The sequence below is a fragment of the Muntiacus reevesi genome, chromosome 2, assembly GCF_963930625.1.
Source record: "Muntiacus reevesi chromosome 2, mMunRee1.1, whole genome shotgun sequence".
Classification (NCBI taxonomy): domain Eukaryota; kingdom Metazoa; phylum Chordata; class Mammalia; order Artiodactyla; family Cervidae; genus Muntiacus; species Muntiacus reevesi.
Genome location: NC_089250.1, coordinates 111,355,934 through 111,370,856, shown reverse-complemented (window position 1 = coordinate 111,370,856; position 14,923 = coordinate 111,355,934). Strand labels below are relative to the sequence as shown.

At 41.9% G+C, this 14,923-nt stretch overlaps 1 protein-coding gene and 1 long non-coding RNA gene across 2 annotated transcripts in view; one reads left to right on the top strand and one right to left on the bottom strand.

Moving 5' to 3' along the window:
- The window catches only part of LRMDA (leucine rich melanocyte differentiation associated), a 1,142,706-nt gene that overhangs the window by 39,844 nt on the left and 1,087,939 nt on the right, over positions 1-14,923 (bottom strand). The gene's annotated exons all lie outside the window — the stretch shown is intronic.
- LOC136159892 (uncharacterized) overlaps positions 1-14,923 on the top strand; it is a 40,933-nt gene that overhangs the window by 19,148 nt on the left and 6,862 nt on the right. The window lies entirely within an intron of this gene.

Genomic DNA, 14,923 nt, shown 5'->3' with positions numbered 1-14,923 from the left:
TGCAGCAAGAAAACATTGGTGCTCATGGCAGAAATATAATCACAAAGCCCATGGGTGGTGGCAAATGGATTAAGCCCCCAAAGAGAAGGACTCTACTTTCTTGCCCTTAGAGTTGACATTCAAATAAAATGTCACCAGAGCACAGGCTCCTAGGAAGAATATTTTTCCTGAATGATTTGCCTTTCACATTTTAAAGAATTTTCTAGTTTGGCCAGCTACCTCTCAAAACAAAGCAAAACCCTCATTCTCTCTCCAAGTTCACTTAGTAGACTTTCTAAAAATGGAAAATTAAGAATTAAAAGTCAGGCTCAGTCTAAACAAAAGATATAAAACAATCCTTCCAGAATGTGGAGTTTCAAATCCTTTATCATGAATCAATTTTGTTAATATCCAGACAGAACTTTCCAAATCACAGCAGACCTCAAGTACATAATGGGTGATTAAGGAAGGATGGTGTTCACAAAATGCCACATAGAAAGTAACGGTGCCTCTGACAGTAAATGGTTTCTTCTTACAGGGGTCCTGAACTATACTCTCAGGTTGGAATGCACTTGATTTTCATCTTCAGTTTTAAATAATTTTGTGGCTCCATATACAGCTTTTCTATCATTCACAGAGATTATAAGAGGACTTTAAATGATGCCCCTAGAATAACGTCAGACCTTTCAATCAACTCACCACTTATCCTAAATACCCATAAGAAATCACTTGCCATAGTTATTTTGAAAGCTTTGCAGGATTATTAAGAAAATATCAGTTTTTTTGCATGAAAATATTTATAACTACAATTTGATTTTTGCCACCTTTGGTTTATTTCCTTCTAATTTAAGAAAAACTAACTTAAAACTCAGCTTCATGGAGTTGTCTTTATTACTTAATAGTACTTGAGTCTCTGAAATGTGCATAACCAGAAAAAAAAAGTATCCATAACACATAAATTCATGAAATACAAATCTGTCTGTAAAAATAGTTACCCATATACATGTTTTTCCCCCATTATTTTGATAGTGTGAAACTAACAACCACCATCTACTATTCCTATGGGATAAATCAGCACTTGAAAATCATGCAGGTTCTTTACATCAGAAGTTTTATGTGGTAAATACTTGGGTCATTGTACAGGAGATATTTCTCCACTACAAAACTGTAGACTGTATTCTTCAACGTGGATTCAAAATGACTTAGAAACTTTTAAAGACAAGGCAGATGTTCCCTGGTTTGGATGACTTGGGACACCATGGAGAATTGCTGGGGTCACAGAATCTCTGCAAGTTTGCAATCGGGAGAGGATGACATCATTTCATGACCTCAGAATGGGCCTTGGGCTGGCTGTCATCACCTCTGTTTCCTGCCAGGGTCCCCTGAGAAAGTTCACTGTGGACCACTCTTCACCTTTGGCCATGCTTTCTCCTTGGCCCCTAGTCCCCAAGTTCTGCTTTCCAGTATTGGTCTGGTGCCTGGAAACACTGAGGTTGGATGAAACCTCCCTGAGACCCTTCTTGGGGCCTAAATTATTCTTTTGGCTGTTGACACCGAGCTGTTCATTTACTCTGCTGAATTACACAGCACCTGGAATTGTGCTAACATACTCATCAGAGCCAGGACAGGTCTGTGGGCGTGGCTCGAGGCTGCAGTCCCTGAACAGCACCCCCTACAGGCCTGGGTGGGAATGTCTCAAAAGTCCTTGAAAATCCACAAGGGGTTCCTTAAACATAACTGATTCCACGAAATCCTCAAGAATGTGGAAGGATGAGGCTATGGGATGTTAATTTCTCTCTACAGCACCAGGACAGCAATAATTTTTATAAAAAGAAATGAATAGGGCTGTCAGATGTTATAAAGAACATAGTCTTTCTCTTGAGTAAAAGAATGAAAGGCAGATACAGACACACACACACACACACACACACACACACACACACACACACAAAACACCAGCGGGTGCATTTGCTCCAGGAAACTCCCCAACACATTGGGGATTGAATTTCTTCTCTCTGCGCTCTCTCCATGGCAAACTTCAACTGCAGACCTTCCTACAGACAACCTGGATAGCAAGAGCCCTTCTAGAAACAGCCTGGATATTGCTGAACGTGTGCTGTATGCGGAGGGAGGGGATGTGTTCTGAGGCACGCAGACCCCTGCCCTTCTGTTCTGGCCGGCACTGATAAAAGTCCTTTTTAAGGCCTGCCCTGTTCCTATGGGCCTGAAAGTGAGAATGTTTATAGACACCCCGGTGAGAAAGGGCTGTTTGATGAATGCAGGAGACTGTGGCAAAGTGTCAGAGCTTGGAAAATGAGGCAGGGACATGAGGTATTAATATTGTCAATGATCTCTTGACGGGAAAACAGATACCGCGCTCACCCTCAGATTTAAATAGACATCAAGTGCATTAATGACAAGAGGGCCGACTTCAAACAAAGGGGCTGTGGGTGGGGAGCAGAGCCAGTCTCCGGGCTGGCATAACCTGATCTGAAAAGACACAGTCAGGGCTCGAGACAGGCCCAGGATTGTGTGCGGTGACAGAAAACAGAGATGCTGACAGAGATACCAGAGCCATATTATGCCAAGGATATTCTAACACTGTCTGCCGCTCTAACAAAAGCTGACATCACTCCCCAGCACTTGGGGTCTTCTTCGCCTGCTCCTGCATAGCGTTTCTCCCCAGACATCATTACGAAACTTGCTCCCATGGCCAAGTTCCTGGCAGCCCTGTTCCATCAGAGCACTGGGGTCATGAGGCCCGAGGATGACCTCAGTCAATCTAAATTTGGACTCTGCAGGAGGACCACACTCCTACCCCCTGATATCCTGGCTACTTGAGTTGGTCAGAGCGCCAACGTGCGAGGAGCTGTCACCTTGAATAAAATCGGGAAAGGAAGGCCCTCAGTCTGCGGGCTCCTCCAGGAAGGAGCAGGGACAGCCTGGCAGCCCGACAATGAAATCCAGCTGCTGCTGCTCCCCTGGGGAGAAAGGTGGTACGGCTAGCGACAGTTAAAGTCAGATGAGATTTCTGAACTTGAACCACCAACGACTGCTTAAATTAACCAAGTGGTAGCCTCCATTGAGTCGCTGACCTAAGCTCACAGCTGGGAATGGATAACCCTGCCCCCAAAGAGGACTTTCATGCTTAATAAATAAATAAGTAAATAACATTAGCATGGGGGGTGGGGAAGGCAGCGCTAAGACTTCATTTGTCATGAAGATTATTTGTAACCTAATACGATCTGCTCATAAATGAAGGGACACGGTGACTGTGTGTTTCCCTCTCTCTGGCTCTCCCCTGGCCTTCCTTCTCCATCACGGCAACTGCCATAAACTGCAAACTACGGAGGAAACAGTTTGCTTGCAAAGAACGTTTTGATGGGGAGGCGCTCCGAGAGTGGAATTCTGGAACCCGCTGGTGGTGACTTGGTAGGCGGTGGTTTCTGTGTACATCTGCAATGCATTCACTTGTTTGTATCTCTTCAAACTCTAAATGTCTTGGGACTAGATGGGGAACAACACATTTAATGGCGTATGTAGTGTTTTTAATTAAAATATCTGCCTTTGCCCATAATAAGTGAAGCAGGCTTGACGCGAATCAGGCTGACGTTTAGCTGTCTGCGCGGGGCTTCTTTCGGGGAGCCCTGAAAGATGACAGCGCCCTGTCCCCTTGGGAATCTTCTCCTACCAAATGAGACAGTCTAATTTTTCTTAAGTAGCCAGCTCTGCCATCACTGTAAGCTCTTAAAACTTTAGTTCTGGAAAAGATATGTCGGGAAAAGTCTATTTTAAAGAGGTCCTTTATCTTTAAAATGTCCCCCGCCCCCACACTGGAATGGGTGTTCTAATTGAGCAGGTTAGGTTATGACCTTGGGGCTGCCTGGGGGTTGGGACTCAGCGTCTTTTCTTGGCTGCACCAGTGTGGCGATGGTACGGATAGGACTGAGGAAAACCCTGAGTGTCCTGGAAAGGACCTCTTTGCACACCCCTGTAGAGGCCAGCAAACACCCCAGGACTTGCTGACATCCCAGGTGGCCTTCTCTTACCATCTACTTAGTAAGGGGAGGTGGGGAAAGACCTGTATTTAAATCCAGTTTGGCCCCAACAGCTGAGGACACATACCCACATACATTCCCTCACTGGGCTGGTTTTCCCATCTGTAAAATGAGGGCAAGGGGCCAGATATCCCAGAGTTCCACCTTGCTTGTGAAACGGATGATTCAGCATTTCTGAATGCTTCCCTTATGAAGATAAGGATGCCAGGTACTATACTGCCTGATGTAGGAGACAGAGCCAATGGTTAGTTAATCAAAATTTGATTTGGGCCAAGTCAGCTTTTGAAACCCATCCAGCCCATTTTCCCATAATACATAAAAGGGAGCTTTGCTGGACCTCCAAACACCCAAGGAAAGAATTTTGACTCACTTTCTTGCAACCTGCATTTCATAGCCAGAGCTGGGACACGCTCACCACTAATTAGCTCATATCCCCCTAGCTTTGACATAGCTCGAGTCTCCTAACTCTGTGTTCAATAGAACTGAAGACTAAATATCACAGTAAGTGGTCTACCATTTGTATTTTAGCTGTGAAAGAATAATAGTCTTTCCTCATAAAAAAACTCATCAGATGATGGAATACCAACTGGACCAATAAATTCATCTTTGTAACATGGAGAAGGTATAGATTTTATTATCACTAATAATGTTAGTTTGGGTAGACATTGCTTTAAATGCTATTATCACAAATGTATGTAAGTGTAACTGTGTAATGACAAACAGATTGTAATCTGTTTGTGATCACTAGCACCTTCCAATTAGTGCTACAAAATAAGCAGGGGACAGAGGACTCCTCATTCAACTCCTGTTCTCCCATCTGTTTGGGTAAAGCAAGGAACCAGACTCTTTGTGGCCTCTGAAGAGTGATGATGATATTGTGAAGACGTGGGTGGGCCCAGAGATGGAAAGAATATCTGGAGAGTCTTTCTGGTTCATTATGGAAGATTCTGTGTGACATTATACATAGTGTGAACATGTCACCTCTATAATAATCCCTCCTTCTCAATTTCTAATACCCAGTGCTTCAAACAGTACTTAGTACTAAGGAGGTGTTCAATAAATATTTGAATAGATAAATTTAATACCATTCAAATTATCTGTACACAATTTAAACAGAATCCATAAAGTGAGGAATTTCAGTTGTTAAACACTCATACTTTAACCTTCGTTTAGATGACAGGCATTTGAAATGTTTTAAAAATATACACAGATTAAATATTTGCAAAGTAACAGAAGGCAACAGCCTCAATTCCTCAACACTGATGTTGTTTTTATGCTCAACACTTTCCTCCCACAAAAACAAAGCAATCGGGACGTCTGGTTGGAGAGAGCGCAGTGGACTGAAGGAACATTATCATCCAGCCTTAAGAGCTGTAAACATCACACAGGGGAAAGGACATTCCCCAGAAAGCGCATTCCTCGGCCTTTGTTATGTGCAGGTCCTAAGTAAACCGGGAACTAGAAGGAATAAACAACCATGCTTTATGGTCTTGAGAAGTGGCTGGAGCAATACTCCGAGGTCAGCCCGTGTGATGGACTATCAGCTCCACTGTGGACATCACACAGGATTTAGCAGAGCTTGCAGAATCGCAGGCTCCAAGTACAACAGCCTCCTTCAGCATAAGCTACTTAAGAACAAAGAAAAGATTTTAAAAGAAAACAAAAAGAAGAGAGATTTTAAAATAGTCTTAAGGGAAGAGGTTGCTTGGGAGCAGTTTTAGGGGAAGCAGGAAGGACAAAGTCCACCTTCCGTGGGGAGAGTATTTTCCCTTCATTTGCAGACCCGTCTGGGAAGCCTTAGGCTGGAAATAAAACAGGGAAAGGCTCTCCCCCTGACCCATGGAAAGGGAGAGAAGACAAAGTGAGGTTTTCTCCCTCCTGAGCATGATTTCAGGCAAGAGTCTCAGCTTATAATCTGTGTCTGGGCTTGGAATAGAGTGCCATGGTGATGCAGCGCTTGCTAAACCCCAAAAGGCGCATAAGGGCTCCTGCTGTCCTCTCCACGGACTGGTGGGCATGCCATCCTTGCTAAGTACTGAAGTGACCACCTCAAACAGCGCTGCTCAAGGGAGGTTGTCTAGTCTCTCAAATGAGTGCACTTTTTAAAATCTCTTCTCCTTTATTATATAAAACAACCCCAGGAGGGATATTCTCACCCTGCTCTGCTGACCCTGATATTTTGCCATGGTGGACCTCTGAATTCTGCCATTTTGACCCCCAGGGTGCTCTGGCTGAAAGCTTATGAATATAGCATAAACTAGCCTGCTACTTTTTCTTTCAGAAAATATTAATTATTCAGAGAAAGCTACATTTCATCAATTTAATTTCTTAATTTTTAAATTCAAAGTCAAGCCATATTCTATTTTTAACATTTTCATTTTTCTTTTATTGAAATTATTTGCAAAGGGGATTAATTCTTTTTCATGTAATTTTTTACATTAAGGTGAAATTCCTCCACCAGTTTTTGGCAAATATCAAATTTTACTGGTTATACCTTCTAAATCTCTTTAAGTCATTAATTTTCACAAGGTTACATTTCCTTGAGTAAAAATTTTGCAGATGTAAATTGTGACAGGAAGAATTAAGTCCTCTGCTGAAGTTTAGACAACACATTTTATTGTGTGTCATTTTAGTTCACTTCAATTTTATTTTGTTTTCATTATTGCTACAAAGGCTAATTCCTTCCCATGAATTTGTGCAGTTTTCAATATGCCGACAAGATATAAATCTTTGGTCACTTTTTCATCCATAATAAATTGCATTATGTGCAGGTTTAGTTGCTGTCAGCTTATTCTGGATTAAGTAAATGGCAGTTTGTATTTATTTTTAGCACAAAGAGTATGCAGGACATATGTAAATACTCTGGATGCACAAGAGGATCTACATCGTGGGGTTATAACACACTGCTTTTTACCAAATACCATCCAAAAAACCACAGTAGGGGTCACCTCACCAAAGGTTTGGATACATCCGTACGCTGAAAGAAAGCTGACAAATGCTGGGCATCACATCCCGTTGAGAAAAGGACACTTGGCCACAGTGTTCAGCCCCCTCCAGTGAGGCCTGAAGGAAGGTTAAACTTTCTACTGAGAACAGATTATGCAGCCTCCTTAGACAAATGCTGGGCCTTGTCAAGTCTCACCCGTGTGTTTGTAAGGAAGAAGAAAGCTGGGGAAGGAAACCAGTCAGCAGGGAAAGCATCTTGGCAAAATCGCTCCTGAAGGTGAGAGGGATGCAAGGCTGAGAAGCTAGCGCCCTCCCCCCTGCCCCCCACTCCCACTGCACCCCAGCCTGAGGAGGCTGCAGAACAGTCACGTGAGCAGGCAGACAAGTTGACATGTGACAAGCCAGAGCCTGTGGAAAATGCACTCGGGCTCCCAGGGCAGCTGAAATGAGGCTTGTCATTTTAGAAGAGAAGGAGGGAGAAGAGGATTAAAAAAGATGCAGGGCCAGTTTCTCCCTCAAATAACCTGTTAGCGGGAAACACGAAAGCGGGGCCAAGTCTGAGCTATGTGCACCTTTGAGTGGATCCCTAGTAACCGGATCCGCAGTCTCACTGTGAGCCCCCGGGCCCTGTGCTCCGGTTGCAGATGCTGCAGCCCTTCCCAGACCTGACCAGACCATTCAGTGTCCTCTCTGCATTGAGGAAATACGAAGCTGACAGATTTAAAAGTTATCTGGCAGCGGATGTTTCCATGATGTGAATCCTGGAAGGGAAACAGTCAACATGCTTTTCCTCAGATGTCAATGCTCTTTAAATTATTTTGTATTGGGGGTCGTGTGTGTAGGCAGAGATGGACGGGAAAGAATCCCAGGTCTGAGTGTGGGCTCCCTTGCTTCCCTGTTTGAACATCGGTAATACGATTGACTCTTACCTCAATACATGCTATATTTCAGTCAAAGAGGAACATGTAAATATCAGAGATCAAATGCCACAGTAAATATTTCCATGATCCCATAACATCCCCTCTTCAAAATATCAAATCAAACCAAACCAAAACCAAAAAATAACAACCAATAACCCACTGTTGCTAAATCTTCTTAGCAACCCAAATTTTGAGTTTTCTTTTCAGGTTACATATTTTTTTGTGTGTGCCAGTTAAGAATGAAGCCAGAAATGGTTTTCACTCTGACTTCCTAAACAATGATTCACTCATTCACTCCTATGATACTTGATTATTTTGCTGTGCTTTCTAGTAAGCTCAAACACAGAATAGGAATTTTTTCTTTGAAAGTATTTCTTTAAAGGTATTGAAGAATTCTGAGACAGAATTTAAAGATCTTCATTTTCAGTAAAGGACCAAGAGGAGGTTCTAAGGGGCTTCCCCAAGGTCACACTACCAGACCAGACACCATACAACTACAATGCTATCTTTCTTGCTATCAATCTTGGTTGTGGGATCTCAGTTCCCTGACCAGGGATCAAACCCATGCCCCACTGCAGTGTAAATGCAGATTCCTCACTACTGGACCTCCAAAGTCCCAGCAATGCTATCTTTCCATTACAAATCCCTCTGAATTATAGCACACTGCCCTTAGGATAGAAGAATGTCAAAGATCCACAACCTGACTCATACCTACTTTTCCACCAGGGAAACTTGAATTCTTAAAGCCAGTTTGGTCTGTGTTCCCCTCTCCCCACCTCCCTGTTCTAAGTAGAGTTTAATGGATCTGAGATGGGCTGCATTCCAAGTGCACGCCAAGATGGGATGCAAATGAGTTCAGATTCATGAAGATCCCTCTGTGCTGCTCGCTGATGGACAGCCCAACAGCCAGGCTGTCAGTCAAAATGGACAGTGGTCACGTGATACGGCTTCATTTTTATTTATTAAGTTTTTGACTGAAGAACTCAGAAATCTTTCAGATAGGAGAGAGAAAAAGAAAAAAAAATTTTTTTTCACCCCTTTATCACCTCTGCCACCCCTACCATGATTTCCCCATTCATCTTTTCCACCTTTTACTTGAGGTTAGGAGTGTGGCCACTAGAGGGCAGCATGAATTTAGGAAAAACAGCTGCTTTCTTAAATAAATAAATAAATAACTGATGGCAACGATTCAGGGAGGGCCATTAAAGTCACACTGGGCTTTTGGTCACCAATTATAGGTTCTCTAATGATCAATACGTCATGTTTGCTCAATCTGTGCTGAACGCTTCCTGGGAATGGGGTTACCAGACACCCCCCACTGCTCACCCCTCCTTTTGGATGCCTCTGGTCTGGATTTCAGGGACTAATTTTCTTTACCATCAATTGCTCTAATTAGTCTTCCAGACTCAGGGTTTGGGGATATTTGCATGTCACCTGCATAAATGTAAAGAAGCATGCAAAGATAAACAGAGATAGATTCCCATTCTTCTTAGAAAAAGTTTGTTTTTATCAGGAAAGCCTACAAGGAAATAACCATTCAAAGGCATGAAGTTACTAATCAACATTTGATATCAAAAAAAAAAAAAAAAAGTGAAAAACATAAAAATTAAAGAAAAACTGGGTCAATAAAACATACAAAAAGCATGTGGACTCCATCCAAGCAAATCCTGGCTGCCTTCCACCCAAAGGTTGTCTTCCCTTTTAGAGTATCTGCCCAGGTTAATCAGAAAAGAGAGGTAGACAAATCTAGGAGATTGGGATTAACACACAGACACCACTATGTATAAAATAGATAACTAATGAGGACCTGTAGAAGTAGGGAACGCTACTCAGTATTCTGTAATAACCTACATGGGAAAAGAATCTGAAAAAGAAGACAGTAGATACATGTGTATGCATAACTGAATCACGTTGTTGTACACCTGAAACTGACACATTGTAAATCAACTATACTCCAACAAAAATTAATGAAAAAAATAGTAAAAAGAGGTAGAAACGACTCAAATAAAAATAAAAACTTACTCCAGCTTCGGTTTGATCATCATCTAGTCCCCATCGCTGACCTCTGGCACATGGGCCAGTGATTATTTTCATGCCAAGAGCAACAAATGACCACATCCCTTTAGGAGAAAAGAGGAATTCATGGGTTTCCAGGGTCTTTGAACATATCATCATTTTTGAAAGAGCTGGTATTTTAAAATAGAATTTTTTAGAATTCAAATAAGTGAGTGGATTTCACCAGAAAAAGGGAGTAAACAAAGACTGGATCTACGGGACTGGAGGAAAGTGGAGTCCAGGTGTGGTTCTGCATGTCAGCTGAGAGTCTGCTCAAATGGTCAGGGAGGCAAAAATAAAATGGCTCTCACGCTTTCTTCCTTCAGACTTTTCTAATATAACAGTCATGGGATTGACTTACCACTAGGAAAATGTTGGGTTCCAGATAATTAATTAAATTATCTTATTAACTCATGTCTCACTGGAAACCTTTTTTGAGTTTTCTCTCACATGTGAAACACTGCATGTTTCACTGTCTTACAGGTACTTTACTTGGTACCTCATGGTGACCACCCACGAGGATTTATAGTGAGGATAATACAGTTCAGAGGTTTCACTAGGGTGGGGAAGACTGTTCAGTGAACATTTCTCAAGGTCTTAAGACCTCTTTTTGTACAGGAACTCCTCAATGGCAGAGAGGAGAGTTTTCCATCCTTGCTTCCCGAGATACTCAAGAGATGGCCAGTTATTGTGGAGTGGGTGAAAGGATCTCAGGATACTTCTGAACCCCAGAGTTCGATACACACTCCCGGACATTGGCAGGTGGAGGAGCTGCATGGCTTGTCCCCAGAAAAGCGATTCTCCAACTTTCCCTGGAACGCAGGTTACCTGGAAGGCTTGTTGAAACAGATTGTTTGAGCCCCCCCCTCAAAGTTTTTGATTTAGTGGGTCTGAGCTAGAGCCAAGAATTTGCAGTTTTGCTAGTTCCCAGGTGGCAGTGATGCTACACATTAGGGAACCACACTTTGAGAAGCAAAGTTCTAAGACAAACTAAAAGGGCCCTCCCTCGCCCCTTTAAAAAAGTAAAACCTTTAACATTAGCTTTTCTTCATGTAGAATCAAGACCACTCAAATTCAGAGATAAAAATCTACTGTATCGAGTTTTAGCAAATGGAAGTTTTACTGTCTTCCTAACAACAGTCTGAAAACAAACCTTACCTAAAGTAATAATAATAGAAGACTGCTCCAGCACTTTAATACAAAATGAAAAACATGAAAGTTTAAATTTAAGTGATGTGCAGATTACATTAACAGAAGAAAGGAGTTTTTTGGATAAGTAGATTGGAACTGAATCTACAGACCATAATTTATGAAGCATAAGGAAAAAAAAATCTTGCAGAAAAAATTTCCCAGAAAGTCTTTAGCTTTTCTCTAAAATGACAGAATCTTATATGAACAAATGTGAGCAGCGGGGGTCCCCCTGCAGAGTTTGAATGGGAATTTTGGCTTCGCTCTCAAGCAGAAATTTGCTTTTGGGTTTCAGGTCTGTTCCTATTAGAAAGCTCACATCAAAAGAGGGGAAAGCATCCACAGTTCTGTCTGGTTCTTCAGGCTAAAATTTCTCAAGAGAGCCATTGAAAATAAAGACAAGTTGCTTTTTTTTTCATTCTTCAAGCTGCAAAAAAGAACCTCTCAAATAAAATTAAGCAGACCCAATAACAACTGAGTTTGTCATAATTCAAACTGCAAGAATTGAGGAAAAGACCTTCCTTCTTGGGCCCGTTAGTCCAGCCTCCATCTGCCCTTCATTAGAATTCAAACAAACTTTTCCTGTGCTGATATTACCATAATCTTTCCTAATTCCAGGACACTCTGAAATGCTCTCTCCAAGAAGAAAACAAAAGGAATCCGCTGATATATGATCTAACAGAAAGAAGTTTCCAGTACAAAAAAAAAAAAAAAAAAAAAAAACCCAGAAGTATGTCATTACAGAGAGCACAGCTTAATTCTTGGGCACTAGCAATTCTCACTGCAAAATGTCAAAATGGTTTTCATTACTTCCTGATCTTCAACTCCTCATCTTCTAACTTGCTTTGAAAAAAACCACATATATACATATACATATGCTAATGCCAAAGAAACTATAGTTTAAGTAAAAATTAATAGCAGGAAGCAGTTTATAAGAGCAATATGAACCTCGTGTACATTTTTTTTTGCCCAAAATAAAGACAAAGTAAACAATAGAAGAGCATATTATAAGGGTCTTCATTAGAGTCAGACTCATTAAATCTTAATGAAGGCACCAGAGTCTCTCTATCAATATTAAGAGGGGGATACTTTTTGCCTATCAATGGAACAGCCTGGGTTAGACAGACATTGCTGACAGTGGGTGGTACCAGGTGTTATCTTTCTCTGGAACATACTACTTTGATGGCTTAGAATATTACCCCTTTTATTTGGCTGACTTGAGTTTATCAGGATTCACCCTGTGGTGAGTTAACATGCCTCCATATTGGAAAAAAAAATTGCCCATGGGCTACTGTGAGCCTTCCACCTAATAGAATACATCTGGCTCTGACAGTTTGATGCCCAGCTCTGAGCCACATTCGGCAACACAAATTAACAGCGTAGACATTGCCCACGCTGAGCAGGAAGTAATAACCTGCTACCTGCTACTTGGCCAAAATCTCATTATAAGCCATTACAGTAATTGAGGGCCCAGACTCTGTGGATATTAGACTCCCTGAGTGCTAGTCATTAGTTCAGCAGAAGAAAGGCTCTGAATGGAGGGGGTATGTGGCGGACTGGGGAGTAACTGTGCTTTGGACCATGGTGTGAATTCCATCTCCAGGTACACTGTGGCTCTGGGAGACCTGTCAGCAGCCTCTCTTCTGCCCTGAAGCCCATGTGACCTCTCCTGGGGGGCTCAGGACCCCAGGAAGATAATGTAATTACTGGTAGGTCTTCAACTGTTCTATACAATTAAAATTTGCTTTAAATGAATACTGGGACAGCCACAAAGGGAAGAAGATGGGAAAATAAGTCAGAATGCTCCAAAAGTATCGTAGTAGGGGTGGGGAGAGACAGGGGGCTCTGCTATACTCCTTAGAAGATGGGGGCTCTCTAGAATCACTACACACCTACAAGCTTCTGTCCTGTAGCTGGCCAAGCTGACTCCTTTTCCCATGAAGCCTCACTCTCTGACCGGGACTGGGCAGCCATGGATGAAGTGGGGTGAGTTTGGGAGAGGGAAACAGGGCAGGAGTCCAATGGATCAATCAATCAACCTGATTTTTGGTACCATCAGGACGGCTCTGAACTATAGTTACCATGACAGCTTTCAATAAACATTTCTTGGTAAGAGTTACATAAGGCCAGAGAGAGGAGTAACTGAAAATATAACAAATTGATTCCAAAAATCCCTTTGTATCTTTCTATATACAAATCCCTCATACACACACACACACACACACACACACACACACACACACACACACACACACACACACACCCCCCAATAAGAAACAAAATCCTCCAGTCATTAGAGCAAATTTATGTAAGGGTTTATCTAATGTGTAACACAACTCTTAAGTGCCATGTCTTCTCCAGAAACCACTGGAATCCTGGTTAAGTAAGCCTTCCTGGGCATCCGAAGCTTCCATTTCTTCCTACTTCCAGGTCTCAATAAAAGGCTGCCTGACCTTGGCATTTTGAAAGAATTGGTACTCAGGGGAAAGAAGCACTATGGTGGGGGAAAGAGTCATGCTGCTGAGGATAAGGATATCTGTGAGGGTCAAGTCCACCTTATACACATCATGAGACCATCTTCTTGTATCGGCCACGCCAGTCTCATTATTCCTCTGCACCCAGAGGGTTAAGTATACAGGCTAGAGCCTAGAAAATGGCTTCTATTGGTACAAGTGAGGCCTTCCCTATAACTAGATCCTTCAGGAAAAAACAAATTAATCAACAGCGAGCTGAAGTGGGTTTAATGATTGCATTCTGCATACAATCAGCTTTTCCCTTTTCAAGGGCCATCAATATGTCAAGGGAAGACATATCTGAAGGATATAGCTCTTAACATCAAGGTTATCTATTCTCCACAAGGCTCCCACTCCTTCCCGGGCTGATACTCCACGCTGCCTGTGTCTAACATTTTCATCAACTCTGCAATCAATCAAGGTAATAATGTTGTGCAAAAAATCAATTAACAACGCAATTAAACTTTCCTTATTATCTCAAAGGGCTGAAATAATACCTAAAGGGAAGATAGACTCACTGAGCGCAGACATCCATAATCCAATGTGAAAGTGAATTATGAGATTGGACAGATGCAGGCATGTGCTGGTGCTGTTATTTTCCAGGGGTTATATCTCATCATGGCAGTGTATCAGTCAGCCCCAATCCCAGACCCTAAAATTCCAAATTACTTTTAAGAAATATATGATGTGCAATATCCATTTCATATCCTCTTTTAAAGATAACCCCCTCCCCTCCAAAAAAATTGAACGGCCATATTATTCAAAGACAAAATGATCTTTCAACAAGAACATAAAATATAAAAGCTATAATAACATTTACATCTGTATAGCACACATCTCTGTAAATGCAGGTCATCTATTATACATAATCTGCAGTGCCTAAGAGGCTCAGGATGTGGCACAACATTTAAAACCCACATGCTTAAATGTGCAAACTCCTATGGAATGGCTGTGCCTTCACCCCAGAGGAGGCCTCACCCATGCCTGTCTGTATACACACACATACACACGTGCAGGTAGAAGCATTGGGAATGAAAGTATTACTCATTTAAAATGAGAATGACTATATTATTTAGCAATTACACTCAACTCACCCTGAAACACTGTCCTTAGAAATTGACCATTTATAGTACATAAAAAAGAGAGAACTATTAACCTTTTGCTGTAGCGAAGACTGTGAGATGCTTGAAAATTCACTCTGAAACGAGATACAAAGTAAAAGAGGAAGGGGATCCCTGACATTTACTCATCTTAAGCTGTTCAG